Raw genomic sequence first — 7,198 nt, 5'->3', positions numbered from 1 at the left:
AAAATAAAGCGCCCTCCGTGTTTTTAATTTCTTTTCGTGAGACACTAATTTAAGGGCACTCAGTAATGCGTGACCTAAATTCTTAAATTTTTTGAAGAGATGACTCTTTTTTAATGTCGCTCTCTAATGCGTAACATAAATCAAAGAGCGTCGTGTTTTGCGCGTCGTAAAAGACTGTTTTTCTAGTAATGTGTTTAGATAGTGCGTGAACCTTAAATATTAGGGTTTTAGGTCTAGACCATGTATGCCCAACGTACACAAGCCATTCCCAAATTTACGAAAATATCACTAAGGACCCATTTGAAAACAATTCTCATACCAAGGGCATAAATAGACTACCTGGAAATCAAAATGTTATAATTCTCCCCCACTTTAACTAGACTTCGTCCTCGAAGTCCGGTGCTGTGAACAACTCAGGGTAATGCTCCCGTATCTCTGCCTTAGGTTCCCAAGTCCGCTCGAAACCGTTTTGATGTTTCCACTAGACTTTGACCAAAGATACTACCTTGTTGTGCAAGGCCTTTGTCTTTCGATCTAAGATCGCCACTAGTCTCTCAACATAATTCAGACGGTAATCAACCTGAATATCCTCCAGAGGAACAATTACTAAATCATCTGTCACACACTTTCGAAGATGGGAAACATGGAATGTGTTGTGAATCTGACTGATCTCCTCAGGATAATCCAGTCTAAAAGCTACCTTGCCAACCCTAGCAATCACTCGAATTGGCCCAATATACCGGGGCTCCAACTTTTCCCTATTCCTGAAGCGTATTACACCCTTCCAGGATGATACCTTCAGCAAAACCATGTCGCCGACATGGAACTCTAACTCAGATCGACGCATGTCGGCATAATTTTTCTGCCGACTATGAGTTGTCTGTAGTCTTTGTCTAATTTGTTGAATAAGATTTGTTGTCTAAAGGAATACCTCAATCCTTCCAATGACTTAGTGACCAACCTCTCCCCGGCAAATTTGGAGTACGACACTTTATCCCATAGAGGAGTTCGAATGGAGGTGCACCGACACTGGAGTGATAGTTGTTGTTGTAAGAAAACTCAGCTAAGGGAAGGTAGAAGTCCCAAATCCCATCAAAATCTATGACACATGCTCTCAACATGTCCTCAAGTGCCTGAATGGTACGCTCACTTTGAGCATCAGTCTACAAATGCTAAGCAGTGCTAAGATGCAACCTCGTGCCCAGTTCCTCGTGGAACTTCTGCCTAAAACGAGTTGTGAATCAAACATCTCGATCAGATACATTAGAGACTGGAATACCATACCGAGAAAAAATCTTGTGCACATATAAATCGGACAATTTATCGATCGATGAGTTCTCTCGAATGGCTAGAAAGTGGGTGCTCTTGGTCAGATGATCCACTATAACCCATATCGCATCAAACCCCTAAGTCGTCTGAGGTAACTTGGTGATGAAATCCATAGTAATATGTTCTCATTTCAACATGGGAACCTCCATTGGCCACAACTTTCCATGCGGTCTTTGGTGCTCGGCCTTGATCATCCGACATGTTAAGCACCTCTCGGCATACCATGCTATCTAGATGTATCGATAACCTGGACTTGTGTGCCTCCTCCAGCATAATCCGCCTGATCCCACCAAATTCTGGCACCCAAACCCGACTACATCGGGTCAACAATCCACGACTATCAGTAGTAAACTTTTCAATCTCACCCCTTAGTCTCTCTTATTTCCAATTCCCTTTCGGATTAACCCCTTAGTCTCTCCTATTTCCAATTCTCCTTATTAACCCCCTTGGCCTGAGCGTACCTAATCAAATCAAGTAGTGAAGAATCAATCGAAATCCTCATACACACACTCCCAACAGAAGACTACTAGCCGACTTGTAGCTTAGAGAATCAGCGACCACATTCGCTTTTCCGGATGGTAAAAAATCTTGCAGTCATAATCCTTGACCACGTCAAGCCACCTACGTTGTCTCATTTATTAGATTCGGATGATCCATGACATATCTCAAACTCTTGTGATCCATGTAGATAGTACATTGGACCCCATACAAATAATGTCGCCAAATTTTGAGAGCAAATACCACTACTCCCAACTCCAAGTCATGATTCGAATACGAACCTCATATGGCTTCAGCTACCAAGAAGCATAAGCAATAACCCTCCCTTATTATATAGGAACTGCCCCCAGGTCGGTGATGGATGCATCACAAAATACCAAAAAATCCTCAACACCCTCAGGGAGGCTCAACATCGGGCCCTCACATAACTTCTGTCTCAAAGTGTCGAATGCAATCTGGTGCTCAATACCCCAGTGGAAATCCACGCCCTTCCTCGTCAGACGAGTGAGGGGTACGGAAATCTTGTAGAAATCTTGAATAAATCTCCGATAATACTCTGCTAATCCCAAGAAACTCCTGATCTCTAAGGGAGACTTTGTAGCCTCCCACTACATCACGACCTCAATCTTGGTCGGGTCAACCAAAATCTCGTTCTGGTTAACGAGATGTCCTAAGAATTGCACCTCTTGTAACCAAAACTCACACTTCGAGAACTTGGCATGTAGTCATTCCCGCCTCAAAACTCCCAGAAGCTCTCGAAGGGGATTGTAACATTCAGATTCAGGTATGCTCCCTTTTGGTCGTTGGAATGAAATTTTATTGCAAAAAGGGTCCTTTTCGTACGTCGGGCGTAAGTCCATGTACGCTTAGCATACATGCGCATGCAAATTCGGGGCAAGGGGACCATGTACGTTGGGCGTACGCAGCGTACACGGGTCATACTTCTGACATCCACAAATTCACGGTCATTTAAAAAAAATTTATTTATGCTTATTTAAAAATCACAGTATCCTTTTTGAAGAATATTATTGCGGAATTTGTCCTAAAAATATGATAAATATATTATCAAATCATTTTTGAAGAAATGTATTTATATTAAAACATTAGGATGTCATCGTCAATACAGAAACATAAGCATAAACAAACCTTACATCCATTTACTCTAATGATTTACATCTCCTTTAATCTCTTTGTGTAAGTGTCTTCGTATTGATACCTGTGATACAAATAAACTGAGTAGGTTAGGTTGGGAAACCTGGTGAGTACATAGGGTTTTCAACCCACAATAATATAATTATTATGTTTAATCATCAAATAATTAACCCAACTTCCCATCCCCATTATCTTCTTTATTCTTAAGGATCTACCCTAAGAATAATCTATTCTCCATTCATTTATTCCTAAGGATTGTCCTAAGGAATAGGCATGAAGTCCATCACTGCCAAGGTTTATTTAATAGGCACTAAGTCCATAGCTGCCAATGTTATATATTAGGCACAACTACGGCTGCCAAGATCTAGTGAACACGTAGTTCAAAAACCTCTATAGGTTGTGGCGTATCTGCTAGTGTTCATCTATAGGGAACTAAATCCATAGTTGTCAATGTCCAGTCATAAGGCACTAAGTCCACAGGTGCTAGGGTCTTTAGAGTACATCTGGTGAACACATCGTTCACAATACCTACAAGTTGTGAGCCTGCTAGCGTTCCACTGGACTGTTTAGAATAGTCCATGGTCGTCATCTATACTCTGCTAGATGACTGGGTCATCGCTTGGGTCAAGGATTCTCATCATCTTTCACCTCTAATCATCTATATCATCTTTCATCTCTCATCTTACATCTACCCTTCTTTACCCAATATATTCATAGGTATAAAATACATTTACAGTAAAAATCAAGTAAAATGTGTACATTTTGTTCATCCAACATACATATCAAGAAAACATATAATATGCACACATAACACATAATTTATATTAAATAATTCATATCTATGTGTAAGATAAAAGTAACTATTCACTCACTTGTTAAAGTGATGACTCCAATCTCGGGCAGCGCTTCGCTTCTAACAATTTTATTTTCCTTCGACGAAACCTAGTATCATTATCACTAGACTTTAGCCTAATATTTATTGTGACTAATTATTAACTCAAGGTCTACAAGCTATATTGTTTTATAAATTTTAAACAATACTTTTCAACTACTATGTACAGACAGGGGCATACATGAAACACCGGAGGGCAGGGCCATTTTGGCATTAAGTTGTTCTGAAATCCAACAACCCTATGTTGCCCTTCAAACCAGATTCCCCGTACCATGAGCAGTTAAAAGGCATTATAATAACACTTTATATAATTTATAATACTTAGCACATATATTGTTTATAGGTTCATAATAACGATATTGAACTTAAACATAAGCTATACTTAAAGTAGGGTAAACGTAACTCAATTACAAGGGGGTTTAGCTAGGGGTCGGGCTTTGTGGGCACAAAAATTCTGAGCCGAAAGCTCTTCTTCTCGGAGCCTTCTGGTGCTCCGGGACTCGCCTCTAGCACTTGGGAAGTACTAGGGAAGGGGAGGGGTTAATAGAAGTAATTAAGAAAGAAATAACGGGTTAGGTGTGAGTTTTTTGGGTGATCCTTGCATCTATTTATAGGCTGCCTCCTCGGAGTACACTGCGCGTACGAGGGCCAGGTGTCACCATCCGAAGCGAAGCCGTGGGGAGAAAACAAAGGTCAGGATCTAGCCACGTGTCACCCTTGCATCCTTCCATAATTTAATAAACTTATAAATTCCGTAACTTTTGCATACTATCTCTGCTTTCGACGTTCTTTATATCCACACTTAGGTGGCGACGTGATCTACAACTTTCGTTTCCACTCCGTCAGCTAATTTTGACTTTATTTTTAAAGTTATATTTTAACAGGCTTAGATGGATAAAGTCCGTTAAAATTTTATAACTTTGTCATCTAACGTCCGTTTTTGTCTGTCTTTATATCTTTGAGCTCCTATTAACAAGATCTTCAATTCTCATTTAGGTTGTGTTGGCTTAAATTCTATCAATCTAAAATTTGATTTTCGGAATGTGCACTACTATGCTAAATCTTAAAAAAAAACTCATAACTTCCTCATACAACGTCAGATTTGGACGTTATTTTTATGTACGTTCTCGGTTTAACATATATTACAAATTTCATTTAGATCCTTAAGGCTAAAAAAGTAATTTATCAAAAATTCACTTTTTACGTTACGCGGCGTCGTGCCGGTTTAGCCGTAAAACTTCGACGGGTCATAACTTCTTCGTTATAAATCGGATTCCAGCGTTCTTTATATGTACGGAACCCTTGTGACATATAGTATAACTTATTTAAGATTATTTATTTTAAATAAAATTCTATCAAAAAGTAACTTTTAACACTCATTGTCTCCAAATTGACTAGCCCGAATCTGCGGGCGTTACAGTACGTAACCTTCCACTAAAACCCTAATCTTAAGGATTGAGCCCTATTTAAGCTCTCTTATGACCTTGTACCATCTTTCTTACCAGCCTCTACTTCCTTTGAATGTCCCTCAAACCCTAGTTACCATTGAGTGTGATCTTGGAGCTTAAAAGTAACATTAGTGGTCCTGTTTGGTGTGTTTGCATGAAGAAGAAGTTGGTGAGCAAGCCCTGGTCGTGGTTAAGCTTCAAGATCTTGAGTCTACATCATCTTGGTAAGCTTTTGAAGGTAAAAAGATTCTACCTTGCTGATTCTTTTGTTTATTAGAGCTAGGGTTTGCTTTAAGGTCATTTTTGGGTCCAAGGAATCTCCTTTGTGAGTTTGAGCAACTCAAGATGCTAGAAATTGTAGATCTTAGTCCCTTTGGAATTTTAGAAGCATAAAAATGTAATATTTTTGATGGGTTTGAAGCCATGCATGAGTTTAGGACCTTTAAGTTTGCTTTGATGGGATAAAATGGATATTTTGCTCCCATAAGTCATGTTAAGGCCTAAACTTGCCAACTTTATGCCCTAAGACCCTTATTCTAATCGAGATCTGGTATTAGAAGGGATTGTCTGTATGGGTTAAGAACCAAATAGTTTTTTGGGTTAAGATGGGCAGTACGCCGAGTGTACCAAGTAGTACACATCGCGTACTACATGACGAGCAAGTACGTTGCACGTCCATGGATTACACCCCACGTACGCTCCTAATGAGATTTTGGGCTTGTGTTGGGATTGTGAGTAGTTTGGGGCCTATTTTGTTTGTGGGCATTTATCTGTTAGAGTGGATTAGGCCTTTGAGCTTGCTAGTGGACCTTAGGTGGCATTGTTGGGCCTTTTGGGCCTTGTGGAGGCCGTTATGATGGATGGGTCAAATATGGTTAGGCCCATTATGGGATAGACTAAATGGGTCATAGTTTTGGAGTTGGAATTAGGGTTTTAACCCATGTCTTGAGTTTGTGACCTAATTATAATTAGGTTCATTTATGTATATTTAGTGTGAGATTGTCGGATCGGTATCCGAGCGGTCAGTATTTACCAGAAGACTGAAGTGAGTCATCTCACTATATCAATGGGTTAAAGGTACCAATGTTAGCCCAATACCTAAAATACAGAATGATAGTTGTTTATGTGTTGGTTTGATGAAAGACCTCAGGGGTAGCCCATGGCAATGGTATGGAAGACCATGGGGGTAGCCCATGGCAATCATATGTATGTTGTATGGTATTTTGCGATAGTATGTTATGTGGTATTTGTGAAACTCACTAAGCTTGTGCTTACAGTTTCTATTGTGGTTTCAAGTACTTCTAGTACTAAGGGGAAGGTCCCGGCTTGATGGCGCAACATTCACTCTCCAATGTTTTCTGCACTTACTGATATTGTTACTCTGATAATTAAACACGGTTAAGGTGTAATGGATTTTGGAAATAATTTATGGATGTAATTTCCTTTTTGAAAATGAAAAATTTTATTTGGATTTTGGTTCGATACAATGCTCCTCGTGCTACTCTATGGTCTTGGAATAGACCAGGATATCATCAATGAAAACAATGATCGAACTATCGAGCATTGGCCTATACACTAGATTCATTAAATCCATGAATGTTGTTGATGTGTTGGTGATCCCAAACGGTATCACCACAAACTCTTAATGACCATAACGAGTCTGCAATGCGATCTTCCACACATCCTCCTCTCTAACCCTCACCTGATGATACCCCTACCTCAAATCGATCTTGGAGAACCAAGATGCACCGTGCAACTGATCGAAGAGGTCATCAATTGTAAGTGGGTAACGGTTCTTCACCGTTAACTTATTTAACACTCGGTAATCAATGCACATCCGGTGTGAACCATCCTTCTTCTTGACAAACTAAATCGGTGC

Source organism: Lactuca sativa, chromosome 6, assembly GCF_002870075.4.
Source record: "Lactuca sativa cultivar Salinas chromosome 6, Lsat_Salinas_v11, whole genome shotgun sequence".
NCBI lineage: Eukaryota > Viridiplantae > Streptophyta > Magnoliopsida > Asterales > Asteraceae > Lactuca > Lactuca sativa.
Note: the sequence above shows the minus strand (reverse complement) of the source record.